The sequence below is a fragment of the Hypanus sabinus genome, chromosome 6, assembly GCF_030144855.1.
Source record: "Hypanus sabinus isolate sHypSab1 chromosome 6, sHypSab1.hap1, whole genome shotgun sequence".
In the NCBI taxonomy this organism is placed as follows: Eukaryota; Metazoa; Chordata; class Chondrichthyes; order Myliobatiformes; family Dasyatidae; genus Hypanus; species Hypanus sabinus.
In genome coordinates this window covers 75,356,789-75,382,907 of record NC_082711.1, presented here as the reverse complement: position 1 = coordinate 75,382,907, position 26,119 = coordinate 75,356,789, and the positions used below count along the sequence as shown (strand labels likewise).

General features: G+C 38.6%; 1 long non-coding RNA gene across 2 annotated transcripts; it reads right to left on the bottom strand.

The window, feature by feature from the left end:
* Positions 1-1,041: 1,041 nt before the first annotated feature.
* Positions 1,042-26,119, bottom strand: LOC132395591 (uncharacterized). 2 transcript variants are annotated; one of them, XR_009512681.1, is made up of 6 exons: positions 26,019-26,119; positions 17,767-17,823; positions 17,530-17,645; positions 5,797-5,898; positions 3,748-5,121; positions 1,042-2,778 (listed from the first exon to the last, which is right to left on the bottom strand). It is a non-coding gene; the product is annotated as an uncharacterized LOC132395591 (long non-coding RNA). The 2 variants fall into 2 exon arrangements; XR_009512682.1 differs by having other exon boundaries at positions 1,042-3,937.

The following is a 26,119-nucleotide window of genomic DNA, read 5'->3' as shown; positions in this document are numbered from 1 at the left end:
TTTTCCTATCTCTTCACTGCCTTATGTAATTTATGTATAATTTATATTCCGCCTGTTGTCTGTACCTACATCCTGTAATTCTGTTTCAAGCAATTTTTTCATTGTACCTGTACCTCCCTGTACTTGTTCACATGACAATAAACTTAACTTCCTTTATTGTTTCAAGTACTCCAGAATTTCCAATCAAAAACAGAAGAGGATGGAGAAGATGATGAGTTGTAAACTCCGAATCTTACAATCAGGAATAGGATAATATACTGTAGTGGGCAGATTGTTTCCAATCCTGCAAAAGAAGAATTGATGAGCCAAGCTACAAAACCGATGGGTGTACATATCATATAACTGTTACACTGGAAAATTTACCAGAAAGGCTATTGACTATACAAAAACAGAAGTGTAATGTCACCTCCAGGTTGACATAGCACTTATTTAATATGAGGGTCACTTTCAGTACCAAATCAGTAGAAGCCACCATGATAGAAAATCTGATGTCCAATGTCACAGCTTACATTGCAGACTGTTGGCTTATACTAAAGACATGTGGACTGCCTTTCAAGCTCAGGTCGGTGGCACTTGAATTCTGTCTACAACTGTTCAAAGAAGTTGGCATGGTATCACAATGCTCCATCAATAAAAGGGTAGCAGGACAGAGCTCCCTGTCCTAGAAGATTTCCAGTAGTTTCTGTTTTACGGCTTGTTGTTATCTTGAGAGTGACAGTACTCCTGCAATCACCTTGCAATTCCAGCAAGTCTTTACTGTTAATAGACAACAGCCAATAGGTGCAGAAGTAGACCATTCGGTCCTTCAAGCCTGCACCACCATTCTGAGATCATGGCTGATCATCTACTATCAATACCCGGTTCCTGCCTTGTCCCCATATCCCTTGAATCCCCTATCCATAAGATACCTATCTGGCTCCTTCTTGAAAGCATCCAGAGAATTGGCCTCCACTGCCTTCTGAGGCAGTGCATTCCACACCCCCACAACTCTCTGGGAGAAGAAGCTTTTCCTTAACTCTGTCTTAAATGACCTACCCCTTATTCTCAAACCATGCCCTCTGGTAATGGACTCTCCCAGCATCTGGAACGTATTTCCTGACTCTATCTTGTCCAATCCCTTAATAATCTTATAAGTTGCAATCAGATCCCCTCTCAATCTCCTTAATTCCAGCGTGTACAAGCCCAGTCTCTCTAACCCCTCTGCGAAAGACAGTCCGGACGTCCCAGGAATTAACCTCATGAATCTACACTGCACTTCCTCTATAGCCAGGATGTCCTTCCTTAACCCTGGAGACCAAAACTGTACACAATACTCCAGGTGTGGTCTCACCAGGGCCCTGTACAAATGCAAGAGGATTTCCTTGCTCTTGTACTCAATTCCCTTTGTAATAAAGGGCAACATTCCATTAGCCTTCTTCACTGCCTGCTGCACTTGCTCATTCATCTTCAGCGACTGATAAGCAAAGACTCGTAGATCTCTTTGTATTTCTCCTTTACCTAACTCTACACCGTTCAGATAATAATTTGCCTTCCTGTTCTTACTCCCAAAGTTGATAACCTCATACTTATTCACATTAAACATCATCTGCCAAGTAACCTCTCTATCCATCAACACTGCCAGTGCTGCCTATGCTAAGTGGTACAATATGAACTGTTACTGAAAAATGCTGATTCAGCTAATTCTCTGCCATTCTTAACTTGATCAAGTGAGGGTCACTAACTTTCCACCACTTATAGAGCAAAGGGATTCATGAAAACACTTGAACTGTCAAAGACGCAATGAAGGAGAGTACTAAGGGAATGGAGAAGGCTTTTTAATTCATCTTACCTGCATAATTTAATGAATACATTCTAAAATTAGATATGTTTGTACATCATAAGGTAGGCTTCATTTTTAGGTTTGTTTGAAAGAAGTCAAAGTAATCTACAGGTAAAGGAAAGAAGGAACGTATTGCTGAATGTGAAAGCTGTCTGTGAGTGATTGCATCACTTGGGTACAATCTTACCTCATGTAGCCTACGAAGAGTCACTCTGTATTTTAGCTTCTCTTTCTCTTCCAGTCATGTTCCTCCAGCTCCCAATAACACATTTCCATCTTCTTCCTTAAAGGTACCCTCCTCACACTGAGCCAAGGAGGAATTAGTTGTTGGGTAAGCTCCCAGCACAGCAACACACCCTGCCTCAATGGTTCTTTTTATGTATAGGGAACGTAACTGCTTTGGAATGCTCGGAGTGGAGCACCAGGAGTGTTAAACCGGCTAAAGGTGACAAGGATTATTTGCCTCTTGTTAGAAACCCAAAGCATTAAGTGGACATAAGCACCATGTCAATAGAATAAGCATGATGTAACGATCTTCACTTAGTCTTAATATTTGCTTCAGGGACCATTGTAAATCTCGGAGAACTAACCTCCTTGCTTCATCTGCATTTGGCTTGCAGCCTAATATTTTTGGGCTTCAGTGATAACTTTGATTTTCATAGATCCTAATTAATTTAGTATTTGTTCTTACACTGAAATAGTTTTTGTAAGCAAAATGAACTTAGGTTTGAATTGGAGATAAACCTCCTTCGATATCCTGGCTCAGACATAGTCCTGAGCACTGAATTTCTACGTAGAGTCAGAAACCAACCATGTGGATTGGTGGGTGGTAGGGAGGAAAGGGTCTTGTTTTGCTGTTGATGTTTCCCGGTTCTGTAAAGCTCCGTGGACACGCCACGCTGGCACTGGAATGCGTGGCCGTCCTTGTGGGCTGTGCCCAGCACATCTTTAGGTGTTGGCTGTTAATACAAGGAAATTAAGTAAACTAATAATTATATGCTTAAATAATCTAATGGCTTTTGCCTACACAACATCTATGTCCCTGCAGTCTTTGCACGTTCATCTATCTGTTTAAGAGTCTCTTAAATGCCTCCATCACATCTGCCTCCACACACATCCCTGATGGTGTATTCCAGGCACCCGCCATATACTTGTCCCACATTTCTCCTCTCAGTTGAACTTATCTTCTCTCATTTTAAATGCATGCCCACTAGTATTAAACATTGGAACCCTGGGAAACATTACAGTTGTTTATTCCATCTGTGCATCTCATAATCGTGAAAGCTTCTCGCGGGTCTCCTCTCAGCCTTTGCTGGTCTGAAGAAAACAGCCCCAGTTAGTCTAACACTTCACCTTGACCCTCTAAGCAAGGTAGAATCCTGGGAAACTTCTTATGCAACCTCTCCAAAGCCTCCATATCCTTCCTGTAATGAGGTGACCAGAACTGAGAAGGAATACCAGGGGTGTGTTGCAGGTGCAGCCACACCCAGCTCTGAGACACCAGGCAAGGTCATTTGATTCCAATAAATTGGTTTATTGATCATTACAGAATATCATTCTGGTGCTTCCTACTCCCTACCTGGTTCTTTGCTCTTTCCTCAACTGTGATTCTCCTCTCCCTGCCTCTTTCCCACTCTCCGTCCACAATACTAACCCATATCAGAATCAGATTTATCATCCTCCATACATGTCATGAAATTTTGTTTTTTTTGTGGCGGAAGTACAATGTAATACATAAAATTAACACGGTACTGTGGAAAAGTCTTAGGCATCCTAACTATATATACCCTTTGTAATCGGAGTGATTTGTTACTTGAAGATGACCAAACAGTGTGTAGGAGAGGATCACAGATGTGCTTGGAGAGTGAGCAAGTGCAGGACAAGCAGCCACAAGTGGCCTCACTTACTTAACAAATTAGTCTGCTCACCGCTTCCTGTTTCCTTGGCTCGACCCAATCCCCAGTTGTTGCTTTTCATGAGTGGGGAGAGAAGGTGCAGGGAAATGAAGATGCCTGCAGCCCAGCAGCCGCTAGCAAATCCATCTCCATTCACCATACCATTCTCCCAAACATATGTACAGGGTTAACATAAGTCAGGCGTGTACAACCCAGGGTGGACCTGTCCATGGAAAATGCATTAGGAATGGCTGAACTTCAATTTCTTGATAATAGATTCATCAGAACAATATTGAAAGCAACCAATAAACAGACACATTCTATATTTGATCATATTATCTGTAGTAGAATAGAAGAATTTGCCAAAGATTTGCAAAATAATTAATTATTTTAATAAGGTCAACATTAAAAAAATGTTGATTGAAGGATCAGTGAAGAGGGGCAATTTAAACCTAGCCAAGAAGGTGAGAAGAATTAGGACAAATCTATTTAGGTTGTAGAATGGAATGTGTTGTCACAAAAAAATGGTTGATCTGGAGACCTCGGATGATTTAAACGAAAATTGAATAAATAATTGAATCAGGGGAAGATATGGGCTAAGAAAAAAAGGGGAATTAATTTCATTTTGATCTTAGGAAGTATACCAGAAGGAGCCAATGGGCAAATTGGTTTCACTTTTATATTGCCTGACATCTTTGATGATGGTGCTATGATTTCACTGACTGGCCACATAATGCTCTTTTGCAATTATTCCTCAACCTGCCCTAATTCAGAGAGTCTAAATCTGAATACAAGTGTCCAATCTAACCGAGGAGCTTTAGTCTTTCCCGGCCATCTGCTCATGGGATGATGATCGACTAGAACCGTTCTTGCAGATGATCTTGGAATGGCCAGTCATTCTATGAAGTGGCATCATGGTATTAAAGGTGGTCTTGTGTTCTGCCACACTGTGACCACTTATGGTTTTGCTGTACCATAAAGATTCCAGTGCTTGCATCAATCTTTGATCTTTCATGAATAATTTATTTTAACTGCAGAGTCCAAGAGCTGCAACTCTCCAGGCTTTCAAAAGGGGTGTGACCAATGTGCATGTCATTGGCAGACTGCATTTCACATCTTAAAAAAAAACACATTAACGTAGATCACTGCACACTTCCTTATTTCAGTTCTCAATGGGTTATCAATTCAGTGCAAGTAGAATTAGTTTCTTCATATTCAGTTTACCAAACTTCTACTATTTTTTAATGTTCCTTTGACTTCCCTTTTGTTATGTTTGTGGTTCCGGGAAGCCAGGTGGCCATGAGAGAGAGAGAGAGAGGAACAAACATGATGCTTGTAAGTCATCTACTCAGAATACACTCTCACATGACGTTCAGCACCCAGCACATACAGAAGCTTGACAGCAACCTGTAAAGGTCAAATTATACATGTTACATAGCATATCCCTCCTGCACAAACCAGCTGATGAACTATTAAAATTCAATGGAGTAACCATCAAATTCAACCAACAACAAAAAGCATTTTTGTTTAGACTGCCTCTATTCCCATATATAACTATGGAGATTATTCTGTCCCATGTGCTGAAGGTTAGTCACTAAACTAGAGATTCAATCTGTCTGGAGACCACCTATTTCTGTGAGGGTACCAATGACCTGGGGACAATGCCAAAGTTGTTTTATCTCTTGGTTGTATATGTATAGATCTTGGCTGGATTACTGTATTGTTAGTAGGTTCAGGTGATCAGTGGTCCTTTAAGACTTTAACTATATCCTCAAAAGGCTCAATGCCAGGCTTAGCAGGTTGAACTAGACTGCATAATAAATTAAATGTTTTCTTCTTCTTCTATAGTCAGAAAATTTGAAACATGACTATCATCTGAAATTGGACTTGCCAGTGCAAAATATTCAAAGCTTCTAGTATATGAACTCTATTCCTCTGTTGTTTCACCATACTTGCAAACAGTGCTACCATTTTCAAATACAATCATGTTCCAGATAACTAGTCTTATCTGTCTCTCTCTTCCTCTCTTCTTTGTTTTATTTAACCATCCCATTCTCATTCTCTCCCAGATTCTTCACTCACCAGATTTCCTGCAACTGTTTTCATGGGGCATGCAGCCTCTTCTTTTGGCTCTCACACATCACATGGCAGTACATCGCCAGCATCGTACATGGACTTCTCGTTCTGAAGGGAACAAAACAATAAATATCATATGAGGACTTGGTACTGGTTGGTACTGGGAAGCCGGGTGGCTGTGAATAGCACGCACGAGAGAAAGAGAGGCGAGGAACAGATGTGGAACTGTTTACATTGCTTGTAAGTCATCTTCCCAGAATGCCCTCTGACATTATGTTCAGTATGTAATACACAGGGAAACTTGACACCAACCTGTGCATGAGTACATAACATCTTTCAACTATTTTAGTTGCCTTATCAAGAAAGCCCCAGTTTTTTCACATTTTAAAGTTTTCATTTTTTGTATCTTAGATCATAAACAGTCTCCATGGCATTTCTCTCTTGCTGAGGTTTGCAGCTCAAAATGAAATATTTTTTTCAAACTAAACTCACTCAATAATTTGCAAGGGATTATTATTTTTTTTTAACTCTGCACCTGTTTGAACAACCAACAGTCCCATGTTCGTTGCTTTATTACTTCATCAGATTTCACTAAAATTTTTGACTTGCATACCTATACCATAAATTTTGCATTCATAAGACCTTTACCATTTATAAGGTATATATTTACTTCATAATCTTTTTTAAATGTGTTATCTGACATACTTCCATCTCCTGTAACTTCGGACAAATTGAATATAGGCCAATGAAGTGGGAGGAGATGACCAAATGTGAAGGCTAATTAGCAGGCAGAATAGGCCGCAGGAATAAGGAGACAGGAACCTGTAACATTTGGCAATGCTCCTTGGCAATCGTAAACCTCGAAGAAACTCAGGCAAGAGTGAGTAAGCAAATCCGGACTCTGCATCAGCTGCCTCATTTCCTAGCCAAATAGAAAACACACATTTCTGCAATTACTTTCAAATCAAGCTCACAATTGTATTTAGGTATGCAATTTAAATATGTTAATAGTTCTTCCCATAGTGGGACACATCAATGCTCCATTATTCACCATTGTTAAAATGCCAACATACACATGCTGAAGATTAAGTGACATGAATCTGGCTTTTTAATACTCCCCCTCTGAATCTCTGTCATGTCATGGAGGTGTGCTTTGGGGTTTCTTCATGACATCAATGAATGTACATAAATTTTCTCACATATTTGATACTCTTAGGATATAAGTATTTCTGTGGACTGATTTGCAGTCAAAGAGGGCAATTGTTCAAAGATTTCATAAATAAATTAATGAATAGCTTGTGGTTTGCTTCAACAATAAAAATATAGGTATTCAAGAACTGATTTTACCTTTCACAAGCACACATTATACTTAACGGCTCTTACTTGATCTGTGTGGTTTTGACTCCACATTAGTTAATGAACATGATGCGTAATTGAAGGGTTGGAACTGATCATTAAACATTTGTATAAGCTGGTCCCTGATCCTGTCTGTGATGCATCAGCTAGAATCTTTATTGGTCTCTCAAGAGCTATAGAACATTAGATCTGGCTTTTTTATGAGCAATTTTGCCCACATTTCTTCATGACTATGACACCAACCCCATTAATTAATCTTTAAGGCCATTTTATAATAGCTGATTTTATTTGGTATGAACTTACTGGTGTAATTGGCTTTTCTTTTTCTTGTGTTTCTCTGGCTATGGATGTGACATCAGCTTAATAACTGTGACTTCCAGACTGCCAGGCTTAAGGCGTCCACTAGTCTTGGTGTCTTCAACAAATATTAATTCAGTAATTCCAAATGCACAGACATCTCTGTTAGGATTCTGACTAACCCTTCTAGTAACCAAGCTGATTCTGAAGTTTGTTGCTGTTCTTTGGACAAACACCACATTTATTAGATCACCAGAGGAAACCGGAAAAAATCTGTACATTGCAGAAATAATATTTAAAATACCATCCCATTTTGTTACACCTATTTACATCAAATTTCATTCAATTATTGTAACAAATTTTGTGCTAACGTTTGCCTCAATTTAAGACTTGCAAATCATGATTTAATACTTATAAAAGCTGTACTTCTACTCCCTGAGTATAGGCAGAAACTGAAGACTGCAGCACCGGTAGTGATAACCACTAAAGTATGGACAAGGGAAGCACAGGAGCGCCTACAGGACTGCTTTGAATCAATGGACTGGACTATATTTGGGGATTCATCTTCAAACCTGGATGAGAATGCTGCAGTTGTTACCAACTTCATTAAAACCTGTGTGGATGAGTGTGTGCTCACAAAGACTTACTGTACATTCCCAAACCTAAGGCTGTGGATGAACCGGAAGGTACGTTGTCTGCTGAAGGCTAGATCTGTGGCATTCAAGTCTGGCGACCCAGATCTGTACCAGAAAACCAGGTATGACTTGCAGAGGGCTATTTCAAGGGTGAAGACACAATTGCGAACGAGGTTGGAGGCAACATCAAATGCATGGCAACTCTGGCAGGGTCTGCATGATATTACTTGCTACAAAGCAAAACCCAATAGCATGAATGGCAGAGATGCTTCACTACCAGATGAATTCAATGCCTTCTATGCACACTTTGAAAGGGAGAACACAACTACAGCTGTGAAAATCCCTGCTGCACCTGATAACCCTGTGATTTCCATCTCAGAGGCCAATGTTAGACTGTCTTTAAAGAGAGTGAAGGTACCGATAGAGTACCTGGTAAGGCTCTGAAAATCTGTGCCAACCAACTAGCAGGAGAAGTCACTAACATTTTCAACCTTTCATTGCTATGGGTAGAAGTTTCCACTTGCTTCAAAAAGGCAGCAATTATTCCAGTGCCTAAGAAGAATAATGTGAGCTGCCTTAATAACTATCGCCCGATAGCACTCACCTCGGCAGCGATGAAATCCTTTGAGAGGTTGGTCATGTCTAGACTGAACTCCCGCCTCAGCAAGGACCTGGACCCATTGCAATTTGTCTATCGCCACAATAGGTTAATGGCAGACACAATCTCAATGGCTCTCCACATGGCTTTAGACCACCTGGACAGCACAAACATCTATGTCAGGATGCTGTTCATCCACTATAGCTCAGCATTTAATACCATCATTCCCACAATCCTGATTGAGAAGTTGCAGAACCTGGGCCTCTGTACCTCCCTCTGTAATTGGATTCTTGACTTCCTAACCAGAAGACCACAATCTGTCTAGATTGGTGATAACATATCCTCCTCACTGACGATCAACATTGGCGCACCTCAGGGGTGCGTGCTTAGCCCATTGATCTACTCTCTATATGCAGATGATTGTGTGGATAGGCATAGCTCAATTACCATCTATAAATTTGCTGATGATACAACCATTGTTGGTAGAATCTCAGGTGGTGATGAGAGGGCATACAGGAGTGAGATATGCCAACTAATGGAATGGTGCCGCAACAACAACCTGGCACTCAACATCAGTAAGGTGGATGAGCTGATTGTGGACTTCAGCAAGGGTAAGATGAAGGAACACATAGAGGTATCAGAAGTGGAGAGAGTGAGCAGCTTCAAGTTCCTGGGTGTCAAGATCTCTGAGGATCTAACCTTGTCCCAACATATCAATATAGTAATAAAGAAGGCAAGAGTGGCTATATTCATTAGGAGTTGGAAGAGATTTGGCATGTCAACAAATACATTCAAAAACTTCTATAGATGTAACTGTCAGAATGTAACATTCTGACAGGCTGCATCACTGTCTGGTATGGAGGGGCTACTGCACAGGTCTGAAAGAAGCTGCAGAAGGTTGTAAATCTAGTCAGCTCCATCTTGGGCACTAGCCTACAAAGTACCTAGGACTTCTTTAGGGAGCGGTGTCTCAGAAAGGCTGCGTCTGTTATTAAGGACATCCAGCACCCAGGGTATGCCCTTTTCTCAGTGTTACCATCAGGTAGGAGGTACAGAAACCTGAAGGCACATATTCAGTGATTCAGAAACAGATTCTTCCCCTCTGCCATCCGATTCATAAATGGATATTAAATCTTTGGACACTACCTCACTTTTTTTTGATATATAGCATTTCAGTGTTTGCACTTTTTAAAATCTATTCAATATATGTAATTGATTTACTTGTTTATTTTTATTTTGTACTGTTATTTGTTTTTTCTCTGCTAGATTATATATTGCATTGAACTGCTGCTGCTAAGTTAACAAATTTCATGTCATGTCACATGCCGATGATAATAAACCTGATTCTGATTCTGATTCTAATTTTTTCTTGTGTCATCACCTTTGCTGACACATATGTTAAGGTCAGATTGACTGACATAATGGAGTGGATTACAGAATGGGCAGTCTGACGTCTTTAGCTGATGAATTTCTAGACATTTACGTTTTGTCATCAAAGAAGCCATCCTTTTCTGAGATTATCTTACTGTTTTTAAATGCCTTGAATCCAAAATACCTGGACCAGATCCCTTCACAATTCATTGTACTTAGCCCCCTTCTGGTTAGGTGTTTTCATACTTGACTGCTGATCATCCTTTCCCACATCTATTCTAAAATATTCTACATTAGAATTATTGTTCTCCAAATGGCTGTTGGTACACTGGAGCATGCTTCACCTGCCCTTACTCCCAAAAACTCTATACAGTAACATCCTTCCTGTTGAAACAAAAACATACTGATCAAAGAAGGCTCTGATGTGCACATTTCAGAGGGAGGGAGTCACCCTGTCATCTTGCCATGACTTATTCCTTAGTCTATATCAGGATGATCAAATTTCCTTCTAAATATTATTTTGTATGTCTTGTTCACAGGCAAGTTTGTAATTTCACTTGCAGTTTTGCTCCTCCATGTCCTTCAGTGTTCTGGGAGTGTAGCTTCTTCTTTGTTATCTATTTCTTCTCTTCAAATAGATCTGCTTTCATTGCTTGATGATGTCAAATCCACCCGCAGATATCATTCATTTCTGGGGTCAATGTTGTTACTTGTTCCTTTTGTCCCTTCTTTCAGCCTTCATTGAATATTTTGTAGATAGCAATTTCCTTCCCTTTATGAGATTCAGAGGCAGAGTATTAAAGAGCCAGAGTTGTGTCACTTAATCTTTTGCATGTGTATGTTGGCATTTTTACATTTTAACAAGACTGCTAATGTTGTAATCTGAAGAAAAAGCAACTGCTGGAAGAACTCAATTGGCCCAGCAGCATCTTTGGAGCCAAAAAGATGATGTATGAATCAAGGTCAAGATCCAGCATCAGGACTCACAAACTAACCTTGTTATAGTTGTTTTTTAGTGCCTTTTGTTGCAGGGCCTTAACCTTTTCTTTTCTATGTCATTAGTCCATACATAGACCATATCTTTGACTTGCCCAACTTTAGTCCTCAAAACATTCTGCACTTACTAAATGGTGTATGTTGTTCTGGTATGTTTCCTGTAGTACTTCCATCAGTGGTTTCACAAATAATAATCTATTGCCTTGGCTATAAAACCTGCATTGACCACCGCAACTCTTTATTATACTGTTCTCATGATGCATTGCATGTGCCATAGTATGCATTTCATTGAGTTATTATCACCCATGTTACCATTCAGCACTGAAAGATAGTTGGAGTCGGCCATACTCCCAGATGAGTTGTGCTTCAGTTGCTTCTTGCTCGCTTTACTGTTCTGATCTCTCTGAGAGAATCACGTGTAAAAAGACTGAGGTTACTCAGAAAGAAAATAACTCTTAAACTCATTGAAATAAGATTTGGCCTCTGTTCAATGAAATAAATTGTGTACATTTCATGGAACAGTAATAAAAATTTAATCTTTTGAAGTCATGAATCATTATTATGAAGGAGGAAAGAGAAAGGAAATTAGTTGACTTCAGAGAAACACAAGAGTTTCTAGAGGTGCTGGAAATCTTGAGCAACACACATAATACGCAGGAGAACTCAACAGGTCAGACAGCACCTATGAAGTGTCTTGACCTGAAATGTCATCAGCTAATTTCCCATCAGAGATGCTACCTGATATTTTGAGATCCCCCAGATTGTTTTGTGTGTAACTTTAGAAGGATGTGGACACAGACTGAGAAAATTGCTAGTGGGCTTTAAAATGTTGTTTCATCTGTTGTGATTGACTTCATTGCCACAAACTTGGAAGTTGCTTTCCAAAAAGGCACTTTTGGTGCATGGAGCAAAGTCAGACTCCTGGCAAGCGAGAATCTTGTTTGGGATTTAACTTTAGGTCAAGCTGGTTTAATTTCATGTGTTCAACCTATAGTTAACCACAGAAACATCCAGGACCATAAAAACTGTCAGCAAGTATTGCTGTAAATTGTCAATGATACATGCTGTATTCAAAATAGTTTCTTTTTTTATCTGGAAGTATCTTGCATCTTGAACTTAAAATATTTATTGTAGTATTTTTGTCCCTTACGCTATCTACTTACGCACAGACTTCTGTGTTCTGCAGTTGCATGTAATGTTCTAATATAAAAGTATCATTGAAAGAATAAAGGTAAAGGTTAAGGGGGTGGAGAGGGCTATATCAATTTACTGTGTATATGGTGACTGCGAAATCACCACATTAAATTTCCAACATGCTGCCAAAGTGCGTCAACAGCCTATAATGGAGGCATACAGCATTCATTTCTATTCCGTTCCTTTTTGCATCATTGGGAACTGGGCACCTTCAGTTCAGGATCAGAATCAGGTTAATCTTACTAACAGATGTTATAAAAAGTGTTGTTTTACAGCAATAGTACAGTGCAACACATAAAATATTACTATAAGTTGCAACAAATATATGAATGGTGCAAAACAGGAATAGTGAATCAGTGTTCATAGACAATTCAGAAAATTGATGGTGGAGAGGAAGAAACTGTTCCTAAATTGCTGAGTTTGGGTGTTCAGGATTCTAGTCCTCCTCGCTGATTGTAGTAATGAGCAAACTGTATGATCCAGATAGTGAGGGTCCTTAGTGATGAATGCTGCCTTCCTGAAGCACCGCATTCTGAAGATGTCCTCAGTGGTGGAAAGGGATGTGCCTACTATGAAGCTGGCTGAGCCTATAACTCTCTGCCACCATTTTGACCTTGTGCATTGATGACAAACTAAATATTCTCGACCTGCTAATCAAGTGTAACCACCAACGTACCTACTTCATGAGTGCATCAACGTACTAGATTCGATAGATGTTGGCACCCAGGAACATTAAGCTGATCCTTAAATCAGTTTTTTTAAATACCAATTCCTACAGACTAAATTAAGGACAATTCTTCAATAAACCTGAATGGGAGTTCTAATTTTAACTTCTAACAATTACTCAGGCAACTAAATCATTGAATTAATTCTTACTGAGTTCCATGTTTTGAATTTCATGATATAATGTCATCTGGAAAGAGAATGAGAACATTTCGCCTCCATTCTGCATCTGTTCTGTTTTTTCATAATTCCATTTCTCTTCTGACACCATCATAAAAATCTCCTGCTGTGTGGTTTTTAAACAGCTTCAAAAATGGTGTCAGCTCCTCTAGCTCAAGTTGAGGTCAGTGTGACATTAAAGTTCCAGGGAGAAGTTTCTTTTGAAGCCAAAAGTGATCTTGCTATTTTTCTCACTGAATAAGCAATTACAGTTAAATGAAGTAACTAGGATTAAAATTAAGGGCGGATAGGTCATTTTTATTTTTTGTTATAAAAACAAAATTGGATAAAATTGTACAATGCCAGAAATCCATCACCAAAGGTCACATTCATCAGGCGACTAATCTCTTTGTCCTCATTCTCTAGTTATATCTGTGAAATATATAAATGGATGCCTTATTTGAAAGAACAGATAATCCAAACATGTCCACATTAAGTCCGGTATCACATTATTATCCAAACAGTCTTGGCCAGAGCGTATTTGGATATCCCAGAGATTTGGACATATACACTGTACTACTTCATTTGTTCAAGTCTGTCTCATTCGGGCCAATGACGACATGTAAAACAACAGGATATAATTGTGGAAATTTACAGAAGACAATTTATAGGTTATTTCATTGGGATTTCAATGGGTTGCATTCCTGAAAATTATCTTCTAATTGATGCAGAATGTGAAACGTGACTTCTTAAATTGCCTTTGTGCGAAAAATAACATATAAGAAATTTCCCATCCTCATGGTCAGGTCTTTGAACAGCATGCAACGTCTGAACAGCTGTTTAAGACGGGCTTCATTGAGCAGATTTTATATTGAACACGTAATATTCCTGTTTGACATCAAATGAGCTTATACCATGGGAAAGTACAACCAGTATTCACTTGATTTAGCCTCTAAACATCGTTCTGTGTGGGAAAATTTCCTTAAAGCATTTTATTAACATGTCATCTTATTCTGCATTATGTTTAGGAGCCCACAATTACATATTTGTTGCATGTTCTTGGTAAAGAGAGTGAATAGAGAACAATTAGCGTCCCACTGTAATAGATCTTCATTGTCTCTATCCTATAATTTTTATATCTACAGAACTGTTGATTAAATGATGATGAAAGTATGTAATGTTTTCACAATCAAACAAATTGAATTTGAACAGACCTACACCCATCATTTACCCTGCGCCTTCAAACCCCCTCACCCCTATATGATCACTCCATGGCCGCAGTGACGTTGAAATCTCACAAGGCCAATCAAAATTGAGGTTTGGCTGACATGACTGCCTTTCAAAACAGAATGGTCTGCTGGCAGTAACAAGATCATAGGCAAATCTATCTGGAAAGATCTCTGAAAGATGGCCTTTTTAACAGCACATGCTATCTGAAGCTTTTTCAACAGTTTCCAAATTTCTGTGAAAATCATCTTGACCTTCAGTGCTTCTTTGCTGAAGTGTGAACAGGAAGATGAAGAATGGCAAGGAATGGAAAGACTGCAGATCCCTATAGAATGTCCCGCATAAATGAGCATGATAAGACACACAGATCTGAGAGGAAGACTTCAAGGAAAGAGCAATGTTCCCTTGCTCTTGGTGTGTCTTTTTTCAGAGTTAAGGTAGCAGAATTCCTTTTCAGACATACAGTACTTAAGACATGCTTAAGATAAACATGCTACTCCTCAAGATCAGACAAATATGTAATTTGTTGTTTTCTAATTCTGTCACAGTTTTTTACTATTATTGTGATGTATCTTATAAAAAATACTATTCTTTGTATCATTTTGCAAATAATTGATACTTTAGTACATATTTACCAATATGTACTGAAGTTAATATTATTCATGAATTTAGATGATTTGGTATCATTAGGTATGCATTTATTTTCCTTCCATCCGTTCTTAATTTCAAACACACGGATAAAGCTGGAGTCTGATGAATAGTTCCAAATTTATTTTTAGGCAATTGAGAAAAGACCATTTAAACTTGAACTTATCATATCCAAAATTACAATTTTAATTTTTGCAATATGCAATCTGAAGTTCTAAGTTTTCATTAACATCAGTCAATTGAGCAAAACTATTTAATGTCTTAACAGAATCCAAAATGGTGTTAGTAACTTAATTTACCTGTCATTCAGCTATATTAAATTTGCTTCTATCATCCTTGTCAGCCTGACTAAAATTATTTAATATTTTAAAGATATTCAATGATGGATAAAAGACAAGTTCTTGCAAATATTCAAAATCATTAATATTTTGTAAGAAAAAGTTGACATTAAGCTGGTTGGTACTAACACCAAGTCAATAAATAAAGGTAAGAGATTTAGGTGGTGGCCTAGTGGTCAGCACAATGCTTTACAGTACAGGCGACCCGGGTTCAGGCCATGCTGCTTGCCTGTAAGGAGCTTGTACGTTCTCTCTGTGACCGGATGGGTTACCTCCGGGTGCTTCTGTTTCCAAAGACATACCGGTTAGTAGGTTAATTGTTCGTTGTAAATTGTCCCATGATTAGGCTAGGATTGAATTGGGAATTGCTGGGCAGCACAGCTCAAAGGGCCCAAAGGGCCTAATCTGCACTGTATCTCAATAAGTAAATAAATAGAGGGTCTTTACCCAAAGCAATGACTGTCCATTTTCCTCCAAAGATGCTGCCTGACCTGTTGAATTCATCCAACATCTCGAATCTTACTCGATACCAGCATTGGCAGTGTTGTGTTCTTTATATTAATATGGTACCATGGGTTACTAATAAAGAGCCATATTCTGGAAGAATAGAACTTTTATTTAACAGCAACAATCACACGTGTCTTACAGCGCCATGCTTCCAGATCTTTCCATAATTTCTGCGCATGCTCAGAACTCTGTCCAATCACGTTCTTACACATGATATCATCACAAGCAGTTACCCATGTCTCTAGATATAAGGTTTGCCAATGATTCTATAAAAATCTTTCCATTAGCAGCTGCCTAACATGCTATTGTGGAAGCAATAATGTGAATAAAAATTTAAACAAATTTCCAAATATTTTAAGTTGGCAATTCAATTTTGCAAATTACCAAATGATATTGCTTCTCAATTTTTAGAAAACTTGAATGCTGAATGCATTTGGAACTTCCACATAATAAACAGAATCACATCCTGATGTTGATCTGAGTGTAGTATTTTAACCCAATTATGAAATAACTACTGACAATCATGATGAGTGGAGATAATTAAAGATTTACTTAATATGTACACTGAAATTGGATTATGTAATTGCTTTAACACAGAATCTTTTTCTTTTCCTAACTCATTATAGAAAATGGGTGATCTAACATCTTTTTTATAAGAGTACATTTTAGTAATAGTGATTTTTAAATTGATTAGTTAGTACTTAAGTTTCAATGAATTAAATTTGAAAAAGTCTCAAAGGCACTCTTAATGGGCTTCTTTTTCAAAACAAAGTAACACTAGCACTGTAAACATAGCACCATCTATACTTATACTGCTAGAAGCAAAATATTTGTAGAATAAGATAAGCCAGTTATTATACCACAAGTAGTTGTTTTTATTTGGCAACAATTTGCTGATGTTGTGGGTTTTTAATATTTAAGATCAGTATACAATTTGCATGGTTCATTGAGGTATACAATCTAAAATGCCTTGTCTAGGCTGATTTCCATTCTCCTCAATAGATTTTATTAGTTAAATTAACATCATGTAGTGGAAGATAAACATACTGACTTCCCACCTTCATTTATTGTTCCTTTGAATGGACGTATCCTATGTTCAAAGCAGGAAAATGTGCAAAGCTGAAACTTGGGTTCCAATGTATTAATAGCCAATTGATGCACAATTAAATCAGAATTTGTTCTTGTTGCAATCATGCAGGGTTCCTTCCCAGTAAAGTAAATATTGTCTTGACATATTTCATCTTCATCCTTTTTAAAAATTTTCTGTTCTTGAATTATATAAAGGTTAATTTTTTTACAAGGTAGAGCTATTCGAAAGGAAGCGAAAAGCAAGGTTTTTGCCTTTAGTTGAGGTTGAGGACAGGGGCAAATCATTGCTGGGCAATCCCATGGGTTGCATCCCCCTTGAACAACAGTGTCAAAACTGAGCTCAACAACGTTGTACTGTGGTGACAATCAGCAAGATGTCTGATGTTTCTATTCAAACTAAGTGATGTATAATGAGTGATACAATGACTCACTGAATATTTATATTACTAAAATGAGCATAATACAAGAGTAATAAACATTGAGCAAGCAGTCATTAAAAGATGTACCCATTTCTTAGAAGAGAAAGAAACTCCTCCCTTACATCTTATCAATGATAAGACATATGAATATGTGCAAGAAACTTGAAATTGATAATGCTCACCCTTAGGGAATCACACACATTCCAGAAGAGTGTCTAGTGCAGGTTTAAACATTTGCAGGGTGAGTCACAGCAGGATATATGTTTGATGGCATTTGGATGCGTGCAGTTAAACTCTGCTGAGGGTACACAACACAGGCAGATTATTGCATCATTCATTGCACAATTATGATTTGACACAAGCAATGTGCAATTTTGAAATAGAAAATTAGAAAGAGAATTAAGTTTATTATCACTTACATATATTGTAAAATTAGATGTTTTGTGGCAGCGGGGCAGTGCTTGACAAAAAAAAACCTGGAAAATAAAAAATAAGTTAAAATAAAAATAAATAGATAGATAAGTAAATATATACATAAATATATAAATACATAAATAAATAGTGCAAAAGAGGAATAACAAGGTAACCCTCATGGGTTAATGGACCATTCAGAAATCTGATGACAGAGGGGGGTAAGCTGTTCTTACAATGCTCAGGCTCCTGAGCCTCCTCCTTGATGGTAGAAATGAGAAGAGGACATGTCCTGGAGGTGAGGGTCCTTAATAATGGATGCTGCCTGCTTGAGGCACCACCTTTTGAAGATATCCTCAATGGTGGGATGGTTTGTGTCAATAACAGAGCTGACCAATTCTACAGCTCTCTGCAGCCTCTTTCTATCCCATGAATTTGAAGCTCCATGCCAGCTGGTGATGTAACCAGTCAGGGTGCACTCCACCATGTCTTTGTAGAAATTTGCTACTGTTTTCGGTGATATACCAAATCTCCTCAAACTCCCAATGAAGTGCAGTCACTGGCATGCATTCTACATGATTGTATCAATGTGTTGGGCTCAGGATAGATCCTCTGATATTTTGTACTCAAGCTTCTGTCCTCTACTAACCTTTATACTGAACACATTGCTTGCAGCAGGAAGGATACACAACCAACTCAAAATATTTCACAAATACATCAAATTTTTTCCACCTCTGGTCTTGGTAAGTTTATTTTTCCTTTTAATAACAGTTCTCCAAGTGTAAGGTGATGTCTGTATTTGTGCCAAGTTGCAAAAGAATTTGTGTGCCAGTTGTAAATGCAGAAACATTTAGAACTGAAACCATTCTTTATTGCAGAATGCTTTAGGTTTCATAAGCAGAATCAAAAGGAGTGGGAGTCCATTTCAGATTAGGTGGAAGAATTGAAGAAATTGTCTGAGCATTGCCTGTTTAGTACTGGGCTTAATGATGCACTGAAAGATCATTTAGTTTGTGGAATCTTACAAGAAACTTCAAAAATGGCTCCTAACTGAAGCACAACTTGCATTTAAAAGAGCAGTTGAAATCACTGTGTCAATGGAAACAGCAGACAAAGATGCAATTAAGTTGCAGAGAGGAATAAAATTGCAACATCTAAATAGAAACCTGCCTTGCAGAACAAATTGTGTTACTATTGTGGCAGGGGCTCACCTAGTCCGGACCACTGCAGGTTTAAGGGTGAAACTTGCAGAAAATGCAACAAAGTAGGACACATAACAAAGAGCATGTCGGGCAGTCAAAAATAAATGGACTGCAGAGGGTAGAGAAAGAAGATAAAAAGTCAAATTGCAGTTTCAAAAAGAGCACTAATATTCCTGCTGTTGATGAAAATCTGATAAAGGTGAGGATGACACAGGACTGGTAGTGTTGAGGTTTATAATGTGAATCTAACAAGAGACAAGAAATATGGCTAATACCAGAAGTGAATGGCAAATTAATTAAAATGGAATTGGACACTGGCTCAGCCGTTTCTGTCTTTCTACAAAATGAGTTTGAATGGAATTTCGAAGATTCTGTCTGTGTCAGGATCTGTAGTGATTTTAAGATCACCCATTAATCCAGTACTGAAAGTAGATCAATAACCTTTTCCTACGATAAAGGTTACCTTTGCAAACCTTTCTGGAAGGAAATACTTCAGCATAGTGGGTTAGCTGAGGTCTACCTACAGATGAAGATAGAAGAAGAATCCAAAGCATTTTTCACCATATACACTCACAAAAAAGCTTTATCACTGTAATACGCCTTTTAATGTAGGAGCATCTGCACCTGCACTCTGGCAGAAAGCTATGGACCAGATACTGCACGTCTGTTCAGGCATTCAGTGTTACCTGGATAACAATTATTGTTACAGGTGAGGGTGACAAGGAATATCTCCAAAATCTCAAGACAGTGGCAAAACGATTAGAAGATTATGGGCTCCGAGCACAATGCCACAAGAGTAAATTACAATGGTCACCCAATCAATGCACAAGCATTACATACAAGTGCGCTGAGAAAATTCAAGCAGTGGTGGATGCCCCAAGGCCAAAGGATGCGTCACAGTTGTGGTCCTTTTTAGAAATTGCCAATTTCTACAACAGGTTCCTGCCAAACCTGGCTACTGTGCTTCACCCCTTGAATTCATTATTACAGATTAAGAAGAAATGGCAATGGACAAAGCAGGGTGAGGTGATTTTCCAAAACGCAAAGGAAATGGTGATGTCAGAGGTTGTACTCACACATTATGATCCACATCATCCAGTGAAGCTTATGGTATAGGTGAAGTTATGTCACATGTTATGAGCCATAGAAGTGAATGCCCAATAGCCTTTGAATCACATCCCCTTTCCACTGCCAAGAAAAATTATGCCCTATTGACAGAGAGGCCTTGAGTCTGGTTTGCAGTGTAAATCCTTGCAACCAGTACGTGGATGGAAGAGAGTTTACCCTCACTACTGATCATCAACCACTAATGTCTATTTTTAATCCACAGAATGGTGTTCCACTAACAACAGCAGCACAATGCTGAGATGGGCTCTATTTCTTGAAGGACACAATTCAAGTCCAAAGTCAAGAGGGCAACTAATCATGTAAATGCTGATGGATTGTCCCATTTACTCTTGGGAAAGGAAATACCTGAAAAAAAAAAGACAAGAATGGATACTCCTGGACATATTCTCCCTATTGCAAATTGTAAGTCTTCCTATTACAGCAGAGGTGACCCCCCCCCCCCCCGCCCCCACTGTCTCATGTCTACATATCAGCCCAGAATAGTTAGAACAAGCAGAAGAAATTTCAATTCATCGATTTTTACCAGTGCCAGGATGAAATTGCCCTTGACTGGGGTTGCCTTATGTAGGGATTGAGAGTTGTTGTGCCACCCAAGCTGAGAACTCATATGTTGGGAGGAGCTAGATGTTATTCATCTAGGCAAGGTCAAAATGAAAACATTGGCTCAAAGCTTTGTCTGGTGGCCTGGGATAGATCAGCAGATTGAGCAGCTTGCCATGCACTGTTCAGGATGCCAACACGTCCAGAAGAAAGGTGCCCAGGTCTGTCAGGACCACTTCCTGCAGTCCCAGAATCAACTGCTACAGACACTATGGAAGAGGTTCTGGAACCTGAGGGTTTCACGGTCACAAGTCCTACCTGCCAAGCATAGTGACCTTCCCTCATCACCCTCCTCCGCTTAAGAAAGATGTTATCCCACAAGGGTAAGAAATCCTCAAAAGTGATTATATATTTAGGTACAATTTAAAAGCGACTGTGCTGTGGATGTCTATATAGTATTGCATTATATAATATGCTTTGTATTTATGACCAGGGAAAATAGGTTACGTATTTGAGTTGGAGTTTATAGATAAACAGAGAAGAGTGTTGTGTATTTAATACTTCAGTAATATTGTAAATATGTTGTTTGATTAAGCATTTTTGGTATATAATTCATCATGGGTTCAGTGTAAAAGTACATGAATGGCATATATCATTATGCCACCATGTCATATGTGAGTGCCCCATTAAAGTATAAACTGAGTAGGCACATTATCCCGAGCTCCCGTGTTTTTTCTTTTGATTAGTTTCTGGAGTTACAAAACATAGCACTACCTATTTGCATTGATCTGATTTAATTTCCTTCCCTTTTATCGGACAGCAACAGTTAGAATGGGTGCAGAGATTCAAAGGATTGCAGGCTTCCCCCACACCTTGCTTCTCAGAAATCAGAATTTAACATTGCATTATACGAGAACCTGTGTGGATCCCATTCCTATTTCTAGCAGACGTGCAGAAAATTATGTACTCCATTGTCCAATGTCTTAGCTGATTCTGGAAGCCATCATCCTCTGCCAGATTAATTTGAGCCATAGTGACAAAGCTGGTGATGGTGATTGGGTGATAATAGCTAATCCAAAGATGATACAGTTGACAAATCAGGTGCATAATTCATGCACACAGATAGAGATGAATTAAATGAAAGCTATGGTGACACACAAATTCTACTGGAGCAGACTACTGTTGAATCAACACATCAATTCCAATAACCGGTGATCTCTAATGCTGGTCTGTAGCATATTATAGGTAGGATATCAGTACTCATCATAATCTGCTGATTGCTACAAAACCTACATTATAAAGAGACAGCACTTAGGTCCAGAGTAACACACACTAAAATGCTGGAGGAACTTTGCAGGTCTACTGCGAGATATAAACAGTCAAATTTTCTGGTGGAACCCTCTATTGCACTTAGGACCAGCTATATTGTAAGCAACTGGAAGCAAAACATAGGGGAAGTATGTCTTTCACACATAGATGCTGCTGAATCACTTACCTGAGTGTGATATGGTAGCTAAACCAGTACAGCACCCGTTTTTGCCACAGTGCAAAACAGAAGCCAGCACAAGGTAACGTTCAGTATGTTGATGCTGGAGGGCTCATTCATGGTACCTGGCTATATTAAAAATGCCAAGTGAACCATCCAGCATTGCACTACCTGCAAGATTTGGGCATGACAAAATTACACATAGCCCAGTTGACATTGCAAATTCCTCCACTCCAGCATCATTGCAGGTGCCAAAGTTGGAAGAGATATCTCACAGACTAATCATACAATAGCCTGACTTAATCATACCTACTTCAATCATTATCCCAGACTCTTAGACTATATGCTCTCAGGACTGTCCCATCATTTTGGTAACAGACTTATCAACTGTTGAGAGGAATGGCCTTAGTAATCCACAGCTCTGGCTCTGGATTTCACAAAAGCATATAGCATTATTGTCCTGCTGATTTCCATTTAACTCAACTGTTGAATCTTGGAAAATGCATAATGGCAGCAGAGAAAAGAACCCAAGAGAGCTCAACAACAAGCTCTAAAACTAATTAATGCTGATCCATCATCATCTTTGTACCTCCAGTTGTTGAATAATAATGGACATCTAGAACAGATTTGTGAACACCTGACATGTCCTAAAAATGCCGTGGCATTTTTCCTCTGTGTATAAAGGATATGGCTACTGCAGTTACCTGTTGCTTTTCATGAGGTCCCTGTAGTGTCTAACCTGCACTTCCTCTGGGCCTTATTGTACTCCCACATGACTATCACCCAGCATCATGTTTTCTGGAGACCTGTCATCCACACAAAGCAAATGACAAGACAATGAAATGAAAAGGTGACAAAGTTAACACTTGTCATCTCCAAACTTATTCAAGGATAGAATCAGCACAAGAAAAGATTCTTTGACAGAATTGATCAAGGCAGTTTGTGGATACAGTGCTTGATGTTAAATTTAATTGTTAATCCCTTAGGATTCATCCAATACTGCAAAGCTCTTGCCAAAGTTTCACAAGTAAGTTTTCACTCTAGGGATCTGGCTGTACCTCTATTTTTTTTTTAAATTCATTTCTATTTTCTTCACTGTCCACAGTTTCTAAAGTGATCACTATCTTAACAATATTGGTGTGCACCCTGCTACAGATATTCCTTCTCTTCCCTGCACTTACCCAGTTATGATGACGAATCTTCAACCTAAAGCATTGACTTGGTTTCTCAGCCACTGGTGTTCCTTGATTTGCTGGGTGCTTCAGTATTTTCTGTGACTATTTGAAGTTTCTTTTCATCAATAGCACAAGACATTACTAGAATGGTAACTATACATAGTACAAGACTGGACGTGAATTTTTTTAGTGCAATTCCATGGTTGATTTGCTGCTGACATAAATGGTAACCTTTAGAACAGTGTCCTTCAAATTTCAGATGGACTGCAAACACAGTATGTATTCTTTTACATGATCCATAGCTCGTCAGTGGAATCGAAAGTTTAATAATCGCAAGCAGAATCCAGTAATATTTAGAAGATTACTACCCTTTTGCAAGCTTCCAGACTCAATCAAGTGTTATTCCCCTACTCCCACCGCCTTTCATCCAAACCTAATTTGTTCCTGTAGAGTTTGCAGCAATATTAACAACAAAGAATAGGAATAGAGGAAAAAGAGCATAACATTTCAGCTTTGCCAAAATTAAAAGCTGTGACCTTAAAAGAGATTTATTTCAAAGTAATGAAATCAGTTGCATTCACAATACATTACATGGCACTTAAAAAGTTTATCTTAACTGTCAAGATTGTTTAAATTTGCTCGGCTTAGTTTAATTACCAGCGGAAAAATAGAATTAAAAATTTATTTACTCCAGTCTGCCTATGTAAACTGGACAATCCCTGTTCCTGAATGAACCAGGTCATTGGATTTTGTCAGGACTACTTGGCTTCAGATCTCATTAAAGCTTCAGTCCAAGAGTAGACTAAAAAATGGAATTGCAATGGTGAAGTGAGGGTGTCTGCCTTTGATGTCAAAGTCATTTTTGACTGCATGTGGTATCAAGGTACCCTGGTAAAAATGGAGTTAATGGGCATCAAAGGAAGAACACTCTGATGGTTGGAGTCATACCTCATGCAGAGTATGATGGTGTGCTTATTGTAAGGCCATCTCTTCAACCCATTCAACCTAGGACATCACTCTAAGAAGTCATCATGCCAGTGTCCCACATCATACCATCTTCAGGGGCTTTGCCAGTGAATTGCTTTTATAAGTTCAAAACAGAGGAGTTTGATGATGACTAGATGATATTTAACTCCATTTGCAGTTCCTCAGGAAATGAAGAAATCATGAGGAAATTATGCCTGCTTGACCTAGGTAACATTTAGGGAAGGGCTGATAGCTGGAAAAGATTAAGCACATGCCATTGACATTCAAAAAATTTACCATCACTGAGTCTCATATTTACAATACCTTGGAATCACCATCGACCAAATCTCTATTAGACTAACAACATAAATACCATGGCTACAAACGTGGGTGAAGAGCTGAATATCCTGTGGCATGTGACTTACATCCTGGTATATTAAGGTCTTTCCACCCATCTACAAGGCACCAATCAGGAATTGGATGGATGACTTGCCTGAATGAGTACAATGCCAACAACTCTCAAGAAGCTCTATACCATAGAGGAGAAAGCGGCCTACATAACGACACCCATAAACCACTCCTTCTACCAATCATATAGCATCGTAATTTGGAAGTATATTGCTGGTCCTTCATCCTTTCTGGTTCAAAATCTTGGAATTCTCTATCCATCAGCGTTGTGGGTGCACCTTCACTGGAAGGACTGCTGCTCAGTAAGAGGTACTCAACACCACCTTGTCAATGATTCTTGGCAATGGGCAACAGATGATGAGGTTGTCAGCTATGACAAATCCTGAAAATTAATTTAAAAATATGATCTCTCTTGAACAAGTCTATTTACTTACCCACATGTTAACCAATTTTGCACTGGATGTTTGCCTCCTAGTTTTAGTTCTGTCCTTCTTTAACTAAACTAAGTTTGTTGCAATAATCTGGATTTAACAAATCAAATGAAGTGCAATTTTTTCATTTGTTTTCATCAAACAAACCTTTTGACATTCTGTTTCTGGATTTAAAGCTACTGCTTAAGGCATTTTAAGGTTAAGTAGATTGTACATTAAAGTGGGGATCTGAGTGTTTTTGCAGATTTAACTTTTACATGCATTGGCACAAAAATAAAATTATCTTATTTTTCAAGGCCAATAAGCAAAGTTAGCTATTGAAATCATTAACTTGGTGCTTGATACTTTCAAAATATCTTAAGTATGCTGTCATTCCTGCAGCATTGAGACTTAACCATTCCACGCAGTCTTGTTTAGATCAAAAGGGCATTTTAGCAACGTCAGTAGGAGAGAGGTGGAAGATTAAACTGCGTTTGACTCTTAAAACAATTTAGACAAAGTCTTCCACAGGATTAATTTTAGGGCTGATTGAGGTCACATTCATTCAAAGAGCCTTAACAGCTCTGTAACTTCGCTAGAGGCAAAGTTAATTTGTGGCATCCAGAGTAACATATCAAAGTAACAATCGTATTTGCATCTGTGTCTGAGACCTATAAAGCCCATTCACATAGCAACACACCCTGGGAGGCCTTTACGAAACTGTCTAGGTGAAAGACAGTTTAACAGGCTGTGGGAAAACCAGGTACCTTGGGTTAATGTGCCTTTCGAAGCCATAGTGACGACTTAATAAAATACATTATTTTTTAGCATTTGTTTTTTTTTTGTACAAGAACTGCTGCCCACGACACGTGACATCTTCAAAGGTTTAAGAAATGTTGCTGTTTTATTTGCTCATTTACTCAGCATTTAACTCAAAGTCCTCACCTATAATCTCAGCACCGCAACTTTCACACATGTTGAAGTCGTTTCATACTCTCTTACAGAGCGACGATAAAAATGATCCCCGTGATTCAATTATACCTTCC